General features: G+C 53.1%; 1 long non-coding RNA gene across 3 annotated transcripts; it reads right to left on the bottom strand.

The window, feature by feature from the left end:
• Window positions 1–718: 718 nt before the first annotated feature.
• LOC123383459 lies at window positions 719–14739 on the bottom strand. 3 transcript variants are annotated; one of them, XR_006593204.1, is made up of 3 exons: window positions 13750–14739; window positions 13463–13515; window positions 719–1113 (listed from the first exon to the last, which is right to left on the bottom strand). It is a non-coding gene; the product is annotated as an uncharacterized LOC123383459 (long non-coding RNA). The 3 variants fall into 3 exon arrangements; XR_006593203.1 differs by having other exon boundaries at window positions 13935–14739; XR_006593205.1 differs by having other exon boundaries at window positions 14330–14739.
• Between the last annotated feature and the right edge of the window lie 1783 nt (window positions 14740–16522).

The raw sequence follows: 16522 nt of genomic DNA, 5'->3' as shown, positions 1-16522 counted from the left end.
GTTGGGGCTCCACCTGTCCTTGCTCAGGTGGAGTCTGACCAGCTGTGTGGTCATTTACTAGGAAGCAGGTACACATACAGTGCCGTGACCTGTTCCTATAGGCTGGGTCATGTCCCCCTCTGTCCTTAGGCGTTCCAGTGGGCGCTCTGCGTGCGGAGTTCACGCTGAGGCACACGCGATGATATCCTTGTGGCAGGGTCAGCCAAACTTCTGGGGGGATCGGGCACCACAGTCCTCTGAAAATGGGGAGTTGACAGAGGACCAAATGAAATTCCAGATTAGCCTTGTGCCTACCAGGGCATGGAACCTGTAACCTTGAACCATATATCTTAATATTTCCAAGATCTCTATGTTAATTAAGGGCCCCTCTGGTGTAGATTTAGGTAGCCATTTCTAGAGTGTAGGTTCCTGACTTAGCCTTTTCTTTTCAAGTTTATTTATTTTATTTTTGAGAGAGAGAGAGAGAGAGAGAGAGAAACAGAGAGAGAATGAATCCCAGACAGGCTCTGTGCTGTCAGCCCAGAGCCCGATGAGGGGCTCGAGCCCACGAACTGTGGGATCTTGACCTGATTAGGTTTTTCTAATTGCTAACTACTGCCCCTATAGTAAATATACTTACAGACAGACAGACACACACACACACACACACACACACACCACTCTGCACATACACAGATGTTTTAGAGTGAATTGTCTCACAAATAATATAACACCAGTCTGGTTTTTGTAACAAGCTCACTTTCCCCTTGAGTGCACTGAGTAGGAAAGGAGGTGACTAACAATGAACTCTGAGCCAATGCCGGGAGGCTCTGCGATGTGAGGGACCCCCATTCTGGGGTCCATGGAGAGGTGCCAGGGTATCCAGGAACCCTCCGAATCATAAGGAAACCTAATTGTATCGCTGCACATGTACATTTGGGGTGTGGAGGCAGGGAGAACGTGGCAGCTTCTATCAGATTCTTGGATTTTCCGGAGACCCAAAGGCGTTTAGAATCTCTGAACTAGGCACGGTCGGGGAGAGGAGGTAGAAAGAAACAATTTGCCTGGAGACAGCCTGGGGAAACTTGAGCAGTTTCCTGGTACAGTCAGATCGAAAGGTCTACGACTCGTGTTCTGCAAAGAAGATTGCAAAATAATCATGGAAGGTCAGAGAGCGGGTTCAACCTGGAGCTTTTCAGAAGCAATGGCGTTTTTGGAATATTCTTATTTTTCATTTTTAAAAGCTTTCAATTGTAGGAAAAACCACATACTGTAAAATTTACCATCGTAACCATTTTTTAATGTCACTTTTGACTGCCTTGTGTCTTTATTTATTTATTTATTATTTATTTTCTAATGTTTGAGAGAGCGAGCGCGAGCGCACGAGCAGGGGAAGGGCAGGGAGAGCCGGAGACACAGAGTCGGAAGCACGCTCCAGGCTCTGAGCTGTCAGCACAGAGCCCGACCTGGGGCTCGAACCCACGAACTGTGAGATCATGACCTGAGCCGAGGCTGGAGGCTTAACCAACTGAGCCACCCAGGAGCCCCCTCTCTTAACCGCCCCCCCCCCCCCCCCGCTACCATCACAGCCCTTGGCTTTCTGTCTGTAGGAATTTTCCTACTCTTGGAGACCTCATATAAGTGGAGTCATGCCGTATTTGTCCTTTCATAGCTGGCCTGTTTCACTTAGCAGAATGCTTTTAAGGCTTAAAAGCCGGTTGTTGTAGCACGTGTCAGAAGTTTCTTCCTTTCGCAGGTTGAATAATATTCCATTGTGCAGGTGACCACATTTTGTTTACCATTCATTCAACCATCGATGGACACTTAGGTCCCTTCTGCTCCTTGGCTGCTGTGAATGAGACTGCTGTGAACACGGGTGTGAGAAATATCCCTTTGAGTCTCTGCTTTCAATTCTTTTGGATAAACACCCAGAAGTGGAATTTCTGGATCATATGGTAGTTCTATTTTTAATTTTTTGAGGAACCACCATACTGTTTTCAGAGTAGTAGAAGCAGTCGTGTTTTTAGCTGAACCCAGAGCAGGGTCACTCAGAGAGAGTAAGGTGCCGAAATTCTGGTCTTTTTAAAAATAGCTTTTCTTTCTTTCTTTCTCTTTCTTTTCTTCCTTCCTTCCTTTCTTTTTCTTTCTTTTCCTTCCTTCCTTCCTTCCTTCCTTCCTTCCTTCCTTCCTTTTTATTTTTATTTCTTTTTCGTATGTAAAGGCAGTAGGGGGTAGCGTTTGGGGGCAGGTACAGAGAGCTGGATTCTAATTTCCCCCCACGACCGACCAGCTGGTTCCGTGACAATGTCTTTCCTCCGTTATCTACTCAGCTATGAAGTGGGTAATAGCAGTGCTCAGCTCACGGGACTGTCCTAAAAATTACATAGGATCACGTATAGGTCGCCAAGGATAGAGACCCAGGGGAGACGGTTCTCTTGTTCAGGAAAACATTTCACTGTTTTCAAGAAGAAGGCTCGGAGCCAGGCAGCGTCCAGAGCGGAGAGGTTGGGACAAAGGGTGATAACTTGCCTGGGAACAAAGTAATAAGAATTGTGAGTTTTCCACAGGCAGGCTGAGGCTCCCCCATGCTGGCCTAGGAGAATTGAAGGGAGAAAGGCCCCGGGAAGGAGGGGAAGGAAACCCCCAAATGGTGCCCCCCAGGTGGCTGAGAAGAGAGAAGGCCACGCATGGCTGCCTAGTGAGGGGAGATGGCTAGGAAATTGTAGGACCTTTCATCTGAAATTGCTCATGATGTAATTACCTCCCATCACTTCTAAACCTTCCATAAAAGGATGCTGTGTTCCATACGCAAGGGGGACGTGCAATCATGTTTTTTTTTTTTTTTTTTTTTTAACAAGCATGTATTCGGGGCCGACCGTGTGTCAGACGCCGGTAGGATTGCTTCCCAGATGTTGACCCTCGGAAGAACCAGATGAGACAACGGGGGCCCGGGGCAGTTAAGTGACTCCTGCAAGGCGTCCGGGTGGCTGGGCGGGAGGGCTGGGATCCCAGGGCAGGGCTCCTGGCTCCAGAGTCCCCACTCGAAGGTCCTCTGCTGATTCCGCCTTTCCCGACGGGGAGGCAGGAGCATGACGGATGAGAAGGAGGTGCTGGGGGGGGGGGTGGGGTAGAGGCAGCGGCAGCCAGGGAAGGGAGATGATGTGCAGGCCATGCATGTTCGGATATCGTCTGGCGCGGGCTTCAGACACGGGGGCCCACCCAGATATGAAGGAGGAGAACTTGGGGCTATGTGATTACACGGGTGGGCCTGTTGGTCAGCACCGCCTTCCCCGGTCTTCTGATGACACTGTCCCCTTCGAGTTGAACACCTTTGGCAACAAGGTCAGCATTCAGCTTCCCGCTCCCGCCGGGGTGCCTGGAAGGCTCCCTCGGCCACGTCTCTCTCCAGACCCCATCACTGACGCCTCCAGGAGTGGGACGGCCCCCGGGGAGCCAGAAGAACATCCCCACGGGCCAGGTGAGTCCTGGGCCCTCCCCGAGGGCAGGGGAGGCAGACCTCTCCCCGAGCCCACCCTTCACAAGTGTGGTTGCTGAGGTGGCCGACCGCCCTGCCTCCCCCCGTCTGGATGCCCGTGGAGGGGCTTTGGAGTCAGGTGTGGTGTGGGCCTCAGAGACTCTCAGCAGGGCTCACGTCCTGAACTGATGCTTGTGTATGTGTGATGGAGAAAGAGAGACAGAGACAGACAGAGAGAAGGTACAGCATCACACATCACATCACATCCCTCCTCTCGGTCAAGGTCTCTCTTTGGACAATTCTTCACAGATCTCTTCCCTTCCCGGAGGTTCTTTTGTGTGTGTCTCTTCTGCCTGTCTCCCCACCTCCAAAATGACAAAAGAAAACAAAGGAGGTGAAAAGGAAAAGCAAGAGAAAGAGGCAAAAGGAAGAGACAGGGAAAGAAGAACCCCTTCCCTCCCCTCGGTCAAGGTCAATACCCTTGGCTTTCTGGGCGGTTCCGGCCATTGCTGCCTCCAGCCTTTATCGTCTCATCTCTCTGATGGTTCAAGTCCCCAGAACAAGGTCTGGGGCACCTTTCTGGGGCACAAGTGGGCAGCCAGCAGGCAGCAAAGAACTCAAGAGAGGAACAAGGAAGTATTTTGATGCTTTGAATATTTGTTTTCAGAACAGACCGACGGTCAGGTAAACACTGTAAGTGTTCGCGAGTGGGCAGAGTAACCAAGTTCTAGAGAACACTTCCTGTACACTCCATGGGCCCGTTTTCTGTCTCCTCACTCAGTCCTCGTACCCACCTCGCAAAGATTAATTTCTTGTCAACAGTCAGCCGGAAGATCTCAGGAGTGTGTGCTCTCGAAACGAGTTGTTTTTCATCTGAAAACTGGGGACTTTTGCTTGAAAAACAAAGGCCTACGTCACAGATGTGGCAATGGGGTGTGGGCATGTGAGGTGAGGCGTGGGGGGGTTCTTCTGTAACTCTCAGGCAGTAACTCTGAGGAAGAGCCCCTCTGCTACAGCGGACCTCTGCCCAGCACGCAGAGCACACGGATACCCCCCCCCCCCCCCCCGCCAAATGCAGAGACCCCTGGGTAGAATCCTCAGGGGGGCAGGCCCTCTTTAGGCCTGCTTTGGATCCTCTGCCCCTCCCCTGCTTGCTCTCTCTCTCTCTCTCCCTCTACATTAGTTATGGCGCACGCAGGCTGTGTAATCATCAACAGGCCTCCGATACGTGCTGATAGGGAAAGATCTCACTGTTTGAGGGGCATTCCTTCCCCAGTACCTCCAGCCAGCCTGAGGTGCCCGGGAGCATCTCCTTGGCCAGAGATCACGCTCACGCAGAAACACACAGAGAGAAGCAGGCTTTGAGCGACAAGTCTGCAAGTGCCTCTCAGGGTGGGTGGGGGTGACGCAGGGAGCGTGAGCGAGCACGACAGCACCTGCTGTGGCCCCGTATTCGTGTATTCAAAAAATTTAAATGTACAGGTATTATAGATGTGCTTGGAAAAATTCTAGGGATGTGGGCCCGGAGACCTAGGGCATAGGTCGCCGAGAGGCACTTGTCACCTTGAACCCTTCTGCAGGATTTGTTTGCGTTAAAAACAAACAAACAAACAGACGCACGTATGTACAGCTACCAAAGCCCCGACCTCAGTTTCTGCTTTCCTTGAGTCTCTTTTAGGATCAAACAATAATTCCTTGCATGTCTTACGTGCTGTCTGTCACCAAGCACAACACAGGTCACCTGACATGTGCAACGGAAGCCGAGCCCTGTGACAACCCAGGGAAGTGGCAATGAAGTTCCACCTTTTGAGAGGGGGGGTACGAAGACTTAAAGAACGTAACTTCGATTTGCTCAAGGTCATACAAGAGTGTGGTTCCATGAGTGGACTCAGAATTTGAACCAGGGCCACCTGCGTGGCTCAGTCGGTTAAGCGTCCAACTTCGACTTGGGTCACGATCTCACGGTTTGTGGGTTTGAGCCCCGAATCGGGGTCTGCAGTGCGCGTGGAGCGTGCCTTGGGATTCTCTCTCTCCCTCCGCCCCTCCCCAACTTGTGCTCGCCCGCTCTCTCTAAAAAAAAAAAAAAATTAGAAAGGAAGAAATATATGTTGAAGTCTGAACCCCTTAGTACCTCAGAATGTCGTTTGGAGACGGGGTCTTTACAGAGGTAATCCAGTTAAAATGAGGTCATGAGGGTGGGACACACAGGGAAAACGCCACGTGAGGATGAAGGCCAAGATCAAGGTGACACTTCTGCAAACCAAGGAACACCAAAAATTGCCCGCAAACCACTAGAACCTGGGAGAGAGACCTAGAACAGCTTTTCCCTAGTAGCCCTTAGAAGGAAGCAATCCTGCCGACACCTTGATGTTAGTTGCCCCGTCCCCAGAACCGGGAGATGGCACATTTCTACTGTTTCTTCGTTCACCACACAGAGATCAAGATCTAGAACATTACCACCCCCTCAGATGGTTCTAGGGAAGGAGGGATGAAGGCACGTCTTAAGTGTATGGCTCAACTGAGATCTAGATCTAGAACATTACCACCCCCTCAGATGGTTCCTTCCTGCCTCTCAGTCCACAAGTAACTGCTTTTCTGATTTCTGTTACCGTAGGTTACTTTAGCCTGGTTTTGGACTTTGCCCACATTCGGCATGGGAGAATTGTCTACTTCCTTTTTGTTTCTAGTTTGAGAGAAAGAGAGAGAGAGAGAGAGAGAGAGAGAGAGTGCGCGCGCGTGCGCGCGGGGGGGGGGGGGGGGGGGGGGGGGAGGGGCAGGGAGAGCGGGAGAGACAATCCCAACCAGGGTCTGCGCCATCCGCTCAGACACAGGGCTCGATCTCACGACCCCGGGGATCATGAGCTCCGAAATCAAGTCGGACGCTTAACCGGCTGAGCCACCCAGGCGCCCCTGTCCATTCTACTTCTGCTGAACGTCTGACTTGTCCCTAGTTTTTGGCTAAGAGAAGGGCGCGATGAGCATTATTTTGCAGGTCTTCGGTGAATGTGTGTGCTATCTACGGGCATTTATCTAGGAGGGGAATTCCTGGCTCATACGGTGAGCGTCTACCCAGCTTTAGGGGTTACTGTTCAGCTTTCCATAAAGGCTGTGTCAAGTTACATGCCAGTAGCATATGAAATTCAGTCGTTCCGTATCCGTACCCGCGCTTAGTATTAGTTTGGGTTTGTCTGGATGTATTCGTCATTCTGGTGGACATAGTGGTTTGAATTTACATTTCCCGGATGACCAATGCTGTGGAGACCTTTTCCCCGCACTCACTGACTTCTCCTTCCTTTTGATTAGCACCGCATTCCCCCGCCCGCCTCACTTACCTCTCTCTTCAAGCCCCTCCTTTTCTTATTTAAGTCACCCAAGCACAAGGAGAGGGGGCCCCCTTGGAGCTTAGCAAAGCCAAGTGCGTTCCCTTTTGCCTGTGTCTGTGTTCTGTCACGGTCTCGAAGTGCCACGAATGTCGAATGTCGCTGCCCCTACACAGATGGGCCCCAGCAGGGTCGCTGTGCGTGCGTATAAGGAATGCGGTTTTCTGTATGCTGGCCTTGCCTGGTCTGCCTACCTTGCAGAATGATTTTCCATTACATAAGACTCTGCAAAAGGCCTTGAGTTGCCGAGAGGAAAGGCACCGCATAAAATGCAAACTAACAAAAGCATTGATATCAAAGAATGGGGGAAATCCATCATGCCCCTGTCACTGGAAGAGGCCCATTATCTGATGGCTGCTGGCAGACTCGTCCCCACCTAACCTAAAAGGCAAGATCTGCAGGCTATAAACAGCTTCCTGGCCCCCAGCCTGGCCAAACACTCAATAATTTGCCTATCAATTAAGCCCAAGGAGAGGGGGAGAAAGGGTGTGAGCTAGAGAGACGGAGAAAGGCAGGCAGTTGGGCCGAAACTGCTGGTTGGTCGCAAACCCTCTTGGATTAACCTTATCCCAGGCTCTTCCAAAGGACTCATTTAGAAGTGTTCAGTTTGCGCGTCCATGAAATGGGCCTAATTGAACTGAAGAGCACTTAGCTCATGCTTTGCGGAGATGATAAAGATCAATGGCATAAAAAGCACAAAGCGGCGGTTGGCAGTTGCCGAAGGAAGCAAGGGGCCAAAACCCAAATGCTCAGGTCAGATTTCACCGTGGGGCCGAGGCCAGCATAAGGAGCCTGTGATTTTGGAGGGTTGGCCGTGGGGGTGCGTGAGCCTGGGGAGCAGGTGAGATCGATGGCCTCCCTAACTTCCAGCCTGCTAAACAAACCCAAATCTAATTCAAATGTCTGCCCAGTTGGGAGGCAAATCTTTACCGTTCTAACCCAATCAATGGTAATCCGCCAGAAACTGGTTTTGGGGGTGGGGGTGGGGGCGGGGGCTCCCTTATTCCTGGGAAGGCAAGTCTGGAAACACCCCTGATATTCTGCAGGCCTAACCCGGTACAGCGGGACTTTTTCCTCACTGGTCAGTGCCCTGCTGTACTGGTTGTTGAATGTTTTGAATATGATCTGTGGCTGGGACAGTTCTTTGCTAGTAGAGGTGTGTGTGTTTGCATCCAACTGGTCCCAAAACCAACACATGGGCCCAGCAAGGCAGGGTCAAGAGGATCACAGAGAAGAGGGGCCTTGAAGAACCATCTCGGGGACCTCCCTGTCTGGGGGCTTTCTGCCAATCGCAGCCAAGAGCATCCTGAGGAAGCAGCTGCCTAGAGATAATTTTAGGACCAGAGCAGTTGAAAAGTCCCCCTAACTGAGGGCAGTTGGAACAGTAAGGCCTACCTGTCTTAAACCACCCGTCAGAGTCTATGCACAACAGGGTGCGGGCATGGACTGGTGAACAGAGCCCCCCCACTCCCCGGGGTTTGCCCGCTCCTGGCCCAAGGCATCTCAGGGCACGTGCGTGAGCTAGGGGTGGGGGCCCCTTCTCCCCTATCGAGAAGAGACCACTAGAAAAACAGAGCTCCCAGTTTGGGTTTGGTGGAGAAACCGAAGACACAGAGATCCTGCTGGAGGGGGGACGGGGGGGGGGGGTGGGGGGGCAGGGCCAGAGCGCACGCGGCGGGGGCTCCGAGGCAAGGAGAATAAACCAAGACTGAGACCATTCCGCAAGCACTCTACGTCGCCCTAACAGCCACAACCATGCGGAAGCTTTCAGTTCATACAGCACATTTAACTCCTCGGTGTTCACGGATACGCACTGGCTCACAGCCTGCTAGGGTTTCAGAGGCCCGAGTAATGACCTTAGATGGGGAGATAGATACTCAGAGGGGTCGAGTGACTTCCTCTGTGTCACACAGCTAGGGAATGGCAGAGACGGGGCTCGACACTGGGGTGCAGGGCTTGACATCCGACTCCCCTTCCGCTCCCCATGGGGCTGCGGGGCAGGGGCAGGAGGGCCACGGGAGGTGGGCGTTGGGAAAGTTATGGTCTTGGACTGGCTGACCAAATGGAGCTCACGAAGGGTGAATAAGTCCTAGAAGACACAAGAGGGAGTCTCAGAGGTTGGCGTCATGTTTCTGAAGGTGCTTCCTTCCCTTGTTCCTGGACTCTGGGCCGTAAGGAGACAGCACTTGTAAGGAGACACTTGTCTCCACCCGAGTCTTTATTTTGACTCAGAGCCAACCTTGACTTAAGGCTCAGCGTTCTTGGTGTACCCCAGAGAGACTCTGCTGGCTCCCAACGCATGTGTAGGCCATGCGGGTTGTAACAATGGATTCGCAGGAGGGTGGGGGAGAGGCTTACATTGCACATCCGGGGTGGGGGGCGACTTTAACACGGATACAGTGTGACGGGTACCCCGGCACAATCCACTGCAGAAGAAATACAGATTCTCATCAAACACAGTCTCAGCAGACATTGTCAGGGCCCTGCCCACAACTCCTTAGCCACCCTGGAGGCCACCGACAGGCGGCTCCTGGACACAGTGACTGTCCTGGGCTGGTCACTGGTACAGAGTAGGGCAAAAGTGCTGGGAGCTTAACACCCTAGGATCAACTCTTTTTAAAAAAAAATTTTTTTTTAACGTTTATTCATTTTTGAGAGACAGAGAGAGACAGAGCATGAGTGGGGAAGGGACAGAGAGAGAGAGGGAGACACAGAATCCGAAACAGGCTCCAGGCTCTGAGCTGTCAGCACAGAGCCCGATGCGGGGCTTGAACTCTCAAACTGTAAGATCATGACCTGAGCCGAAGCCGGATGCTCAACCGACTGAGCCACCCAGGCACCCCAACTCTTTTTTTTTTTAAACGTTTATTTATTTTAGAGGGAGAGAGAGAGAGAGAGCAAGCAGGGGAGGAGCAGAGAGAGGCGGACAGAGGATCCAAAGCAGGCTCTGCTCTAAGAGCTGAGAGCCCGACGTGGGGCTTGAACTCACAAACCATGAGATCACGACCTGCACCGAAGTTGGTCGCTCAACCGACTGAGCCACCTAGGCGCCCCCCTTAGGATCAACTCTTGATTGATGAGGGAAGGAAGCTAGTGCATAAATAGCATAGCTTCACTGCTCTTGGGTCAACAACTCTGGAGAAGGACCCCCCTCCCCCCCAGAGTCTCCTGGGGGCTCTGGCACAATGAAGCTGCAGATGCCCACCTGCTCCTCCACACGCCCCTTATTTATGTGTTTCCTTCCCCTGCCTGTGTCTCTTCCCCAGCCCCTGACTGCGCTTCTTGGGGTCACCTCCCCAAAGCACCTACACCCAAGTCTTTGTGTTAGGCTCTGCTTTTAGGGGAAACTGAGACTAAGACAGTTTCAAGGTCCTCCCTTCGCCTGACAACTGCCAACAGCACCTTCCCCCCCATCACCTCCCCGGCCCACAGAGCACCCCTTCCTAGCCCCAGTCATCTTAGCTGCGGCTTCTCCTCTCCTGGATCTCACCCCCCAGCCGAAGTCCCCTGCTGACAGCAATCCTGCCCTGCCCGGTTCTCTCCACCACCCCCATCCACCACCATCACAAGGGCAGAATTTCCCTCGAAACTTAAGGAAATGGGGAAGTCTACCCTCAGATCCCCCTCTCATCGCGAGGAAGGAGTCTAGACGTTCCCCTTCCTTTTCTTTTTTAAAGTTTATTTATTTATTTTTTTGGGGGGGGGAGGGGCAGAAAGAGAGAGAGAGGGACAGAGAGAACCCCGAGCAGGCTCCACACTGTCAGTGCAGAGCCCGGCTCAGGGCTCAATCTCACAAGCCGTGAGATCATGAGCTGAGCCAAGATCAAGGGTCGGACGTTCAACCAACTGAGCCACCCGGGTATCCCTAGACCTTCCTCTCCCTTAAACCTGGGTGGGCTCTGTGACTTCGTTGACCAATAAAATATGGCGGAAGGAACACTGCAACTTAAGAGCCTGGCAGGTTCCACTTCCTGTCTCTTGGCATACTCACTCTTACAGCTGCCACGAAAGAAGTCCCCCCCGCCCCCAGACACACTGTGTGGAGAGGCCCTGAGGTGGCGTGAACAGGGAGAGCAGCCCTGGAAGCCTAGCCTTGTGGACTTTCCTGCCAAGGCACCAGACGTGGTCCACCCTGACCCTCTAGACCAGTCAAGTTGCTAGCAAATACCACTGAGCGATCGCAGCAGATGTCATGAGAAGCAAAAGAATCACCCCGTTGAGCCCTGCCCAAATTCTGACCCCCCAAGTTGTGAGCTATAATAAGAGTCTTCTTTTGAAGCCACTAGATCTGGGGGCGGGGGGGGGGTCACTTATTATGTAGCAATAGATGCCTGGAACAGCAAGCATGGAAGAAATTGATACTCAATGAAAGAGAAGAGGAAGGGAGGGGAGGACAGGGTGCAGAGAGGAGAGGGGGAGGAAAGAAAAGGCAGCGCCTGGCCATTCGCGTGAGGCTGTAACGGGGCTGATTAAGCGGCAGAGGCTTGCAATGCTCATGCCCCCATTTTGAGAAGAGCCAGGTTCTTTTTGCATAAGCTACCACCTGTTTTGTGTCACTGACCTCTGTTATCCTGTTAGCATTGATTAGATCAGGAATCCGCACCCTGGGAAAGACAGAAGGTGCCCTGGCTTGAGAGCTCTGTCCAGCCCGAGCAAGGCCAGCGGGCCCATGCCGCGTGGCGAAAAGCCCAACGGATCAGATCGGCTCTGGGGCAGGTTTCCAACTCTGGACACCCTTGAGAGGGAGTGCTGGGAGCCAAGAGAAGCTGGGTCTCAGGGATGGAGGCAGCCCCAGAGTCTGGAGCAGCCAAGGACGTGGCCAGATGACAAGTCTGGCTCTGGCTGCTGACATTTCCAGAACCAAGGCGGGAGCTTTTGCTCACGCTCAGCCCCCCAGGGGCTTCTGTAACCCCCCAGCACCTGTGCTAGCCTCACTGTGTCTCTGTGCCTGATAACTTGGGAGAGCTTAAGAGGATGACAAAATCAAGTGAGCAGCACGTCTGCCTGCATATGCTTCAGAAGTGCACTTGTAGGTTTCCTCTTAGAAAAGACACTTTCTTTACAATTTCCCCTGTGGTGGGGCAAAGAGCTGGCCACTGTTGTTAATTGAAGACAGTGGTTTCGAAATATTTCTAAGCCTCATAGCCTTTGTTTCAAACAGAATGTTAGTGAGAAGCCAATGAGGCAAATCACATAAAAGCCACCAGGCTCTGGTTTGGGTGGGGGAAGGGAGGCAGGGGCACAGAGCCTAATCACAGGTACCCTTGGCTTTGAGGGGGCCCCAGGGGGTTCCTAAGACTCTGTGGGGTTCAAAGGCAGAGAAGAGTACCCTGAATGAAACTGGGATTCCTGGATTCTAGGCCCGTCTCTGCCACTAGCTCTATGACTCAATCTCTCTGAGCCTTAGCTTTCTCAATTAAATGGCGATTGCACCCATTAGGATGCTCTCGGCAGAGGATCCAACAAAAAGTAATTTAAGCAATAAGGGTATATTAATATCTCATATACAACAAGAAACTCAGAGGCAGGTGGTCTCTAGTTCAGTGGCCGAGGAGGTCATCGAGGACCCAGGCTCTTTCTACCTTTCTGTGCTGTCATCTCCTCATGGTCACAAAATAGCTGCTGCTGCTCCAATACCTCATATCCTTATAGCGGCTTTCAAAGGCAGAAAGAACACGGATGGGTGAGGGTGGCGGCAATCTCCTTAGGCATTTCTCTTTCTTCGGGAAGAAAAACATTTCTTTTCGTCAACTAAAAGGGCTGAAGGACTCTCGGAACCAATGTTGTGCTCTCAGGTCTTGGGCATTGCGGTTTGCCTCACACAGGTGAGTATATTACTACTGGCTGAGAACCATCGCTTTCCTGAGTGATACTGACTCTGCCCCTGAGGGCCAGGCTGAGGGAGAGAAGATGGAACTCAAGCTTGAGAATGTAACCCGCAGCCCTGGTTCTATTCCTCACAGGCAACCAGGAATCTGAGCCATCAGATGTACGTATCTAATCTAATCTCCTCCTCAACGTGTTGCACGTTGATTATCTAATTGCGTGCAGGATGTGTGTGTGTTTGGCCGCTGCTCCTAAAGTAGCTTCATCGCGGCATCGTCCATCCTGAATTGTAAACGTGGAGACATGAGGGGCCACGTCCATACAGTTCGGTCCATACTGCGTCTGCCCCAGCGCTCAGGCACACCAGCCCTTAATAAATACTTCTACTGAGTAGTGAATGCCAGGGGCTTCCTTGCTGAGACATCGAGAAATACTAGAAAAGCTGTGGACGCTTCTGAGCACTGATTTTTTTTTTTTTTTTTTACCCCACCCCCGGCCCCAAGACATCAGTCTCCAATTTGTGAATCCAACCTGTTTTGGAGTGGTTTAAGAAAACAGGGGCACCTGGGTGACTTAGTCGGTTGCGTGTCTGGCTCTTGATTTCAGCCCAGGTCAGGATTTCACGGTTTATGAGATGGAGCCCCACGTCCGGCTCTGTGCGGAGCCCGCTTGGGATTTTCTCTCTCCCTTTCTCTGCCCCTCCCCTGCTCACGCACCCGCACGCGCGCTCTCCCACTCTCAAAAATAACGAAATACAATCTTCAAAAAAGCGAAATATATATTTAAAGAAAACAATACTTACAGTTCTGGCAACTTCTTATGACAGAGGACACAAGTATTAGATCCTGATCATACCTGTGAGAACACATTGAGGAACACAGTGGTTATCGATGGGGGGAGGTGGGAATTCACAGCTGATTAAGGTTTTATAGAGGATCTGGGGTGGGATTTTAGGCTGGTGCAAGTTGACCTAAGCCAGTGTGGTCTTGCAAGGACGATTAGGCTCTTTTTGGAAAAATCTCTGTAGCCTTAAGTAGTTAGAGGTGGGTGAGGGCATAGCGTCCCACCCCGACCGTGCCACCAGGTTACCATGAAACGAAGTCCTCAGCCAAGTTCGGAGCAAGCTGAGCAAAGCAGTCATACCACTTGTTCTGGAAATCCCGTGAAGTTCCCGCCCTCTTTTTAAGAGCTCCAACTGCGCCTGCCTCTGCCTCGCAGAGAAAAGTCTGCCTGAGGCAACTACGAGGGGATTCCTGCGGGCGGGCTTCTCTAACCTTCTGGTCGAACTCCAGGGGCGCAAAGTCCACCAAATCCGCGGCTGGATTCGCGCAGGATCACTTAGGCATCAAGCCCGCGTGCCATTCCTACCAGAACAAACCGCAGGGCGGGCCAGGTTTTCCACCTCTGCACCTGCACCGGCTGGAGCCCCGCTCCTGTTCGCAGCCAAGACACCCCTCTCGAAAGCCACTACGTTCAGGAGCGCGAACTCATTCCTAACGCGCTTTATGCTAACGAACAAAACCTCTGGGGCTGATTGAAGCACAGGTCGCGGTGTGCGCCCGAGAGTGTGGACTTGGGATAAAATGCTAACTGACCGTTTCCTAAATGCGTGTCCCCAATTAGGCCCGCCGCCGTCTCCTAAAGCAGATGAAACCCAACACTTACCTACCTACATACCAAATGAGGCACGCGGAATTGACTTTACATTACGCCCCACATAACGACCATGCGTTTCCTGCCCCTGTTGACACAAATAAAACAGAAAGCACCGACGACAATTTAGCACCCCCTGTGGTGAAGTTTGGAAGCGCCCAATTAGAGAGGGGGAAAAAAATGCTCCTGGTTCAGCCAGCCAGCTCTTTACGGATTACGGAGTGTTTTATAGCAAGACAACAGTGGCCCGAAGGAGGGGCTTCCTGACCCTTCCACCTCAATTAGGGCACTCCGGCTTCCTTGTAAACTTGCGCTGGCCCCACCAGATTGGAAGGCCGTTAACACTTTGTAAACCTCTGTGATGGCTGCTGCATCTGAGGGACGGCAGGAAGAACAGGAGGAGGGAGGGGAGGAGGGAGGAAAGGAGGGAGGGGGAGGGGGAGGGGGGGAGAGAGACGGGAGGAGGCTGGCAGGAAGGATGGGAGGAGATGCTGCAGGAAAGGAGGCCAGGCTGGCCTCTGGGGAGGCAGGAATCCTGAGGAATGCCCCTGTCGTGCTCCCGGGAGGCAGGATGTTTGTGGACTGCTGTGCTCAGAAGCACTTACACCCTCTGCTGCCGAGACACCGTCTGAAGCTTGCCCTCAGCTGTCAGCCCTTCCCCTAGGCTGACGGAACCACCGTGCCCAGGGTCATGCCAGCTTCCGGAGCAGCACCCCCTGCCAGGGGCTGATCCACTCAAGGCTCGTCCCTCCAAGCCCAACTCAGAACTGCTCTGAACAGGCACCCGAGCTCCAGAGCCCCCCCGTGGGGTCAGCTGAGGCTTCGGTCGGTCGGGCTAGCATTGCAGTTCAGTCTTTGCCTCTGCCCGCTTCTGCTTCCAGTTCCTTCCTCCTCTGGGTACTGATCCTAGGAGTGCTCCCCCCGCGCCCCCCCCCAAATTCCCTGCGTGCCAGTCTCTGTCTCAGCGTCTGCTGCTCCGGAAGACCCACCTGCAGCATCAGGGGGCGGGTCACTCTGCCCACCTGAGATTGCGGAGCTGGGACCGAGCAATGCTGGCACTGGAGCCCAGGACCCCCGAGGGGGGAGAAAAGGGGGCAATAACCAGCTTTAATGACCAGCCAGCACAGCTCCACCTGCCTCTCCCTGTTTCCCACCACTTCCCCCCCCCCCGCCCCCCGCCCCCCACCCGCGGGCCGGTTCTGCAGGCATTAGACTTAGGTTTCTGGCTGTGTGCGTTCTCAAATCTTCCTTTTCCCCGTGAGCACAGCCTCCCACATCCTGTGGGTTTGCCGGCTTAGAACCCGAGGGGGCAGGGAACAGAGGAGAAGGCAGACACAGAGGGGGAGGGGAAGGCAAGAAGAGTGCGCCTGTGTCTAATATGTAAAGAATGGTCCCTCTTACAGGCAAAATGTGACAACTGACCCCCCAAACAGCTCCCTCCTGCCCAGAAAGTGTTAATCCACCTCGCAGGGGGGGAGGCTGGCCTCCCCACAGGCTATTTCCCTGGGCCTGCCTGGCTGGGGATCAGGCCCATTGTTAATAAGTAATGACAGCCCAGCTCCTCCGTGGATTCCCCTGGGGTTTTGTGTCAGAAACGTCTTCCCTCGCTGCCGCTCGAGCTGACAGGCTCCGGCTCCCGGCAGGCAGCTGTGAACACAGGCTAGCCTCCGCCAGGATGCCCCACCTGTGAACACAGGCTAGCCTCTCAGGTGAGCATGACCTCAGCTGCCTGCAGGGACGGCGGCGGCGGCCTGGCCGCTGGGACCCTCGTGGCCTCCTTCCACAAGGGGCGGGGACGTGCCCTGGTGAGTGGTGAATTCCCAAAGCCCTCAGCCTGCGGGAGACAGCTGATCGCCTCAGTCCCTGCCTCCGCTCCGCGGGGAATTGGCTCACGAGGGTTGTTGTTGCTGTTGACGACACTGTTTTCAAGCCGCTCCACGCACAGCGTGTTTCAGGTGGCCTTGCTTACCAGCAGGAAGTTCTCTCTTGTGTCTGACTTAAGGAACAAGCACATTTGGCACTTCGCGTTTGCCCAGGCAGAGCTCACGAACTAAAGCATTCTGGAACCTTAGGGAGAAAAAGAAAATGTTGGTTCCACCTTGCCAGCGCTAGGTCCTGTTGGGAAACAGAGGCTTTGTTATTATTCAGGTATGGTGAGGCCAACAGATCGGGAGGGGACCGCCATGGAGAAGAGAATTGGTCGTGCTTA

The sequence above is a fragment of the Felis catus genome, chromosome X (genome assembly GCF_018350175.1).
Source record: "Felis catus isolate Fca126 chromosome X, F.catus_Fca126_mat1.0, whole genome shotgun sequence".
Taxonomy (NCBI): domain Eukaryota; kingdom Metazoa; phylum Chordata; class Mammalia; order Carnivora; family Felidae; genus Felis; species Felis catus.
The sequence above is the reverse complement of the archived record's forward strand: the minus strand, read 5'-3'. Positions and strand labels throughout refer to the sequence as shown.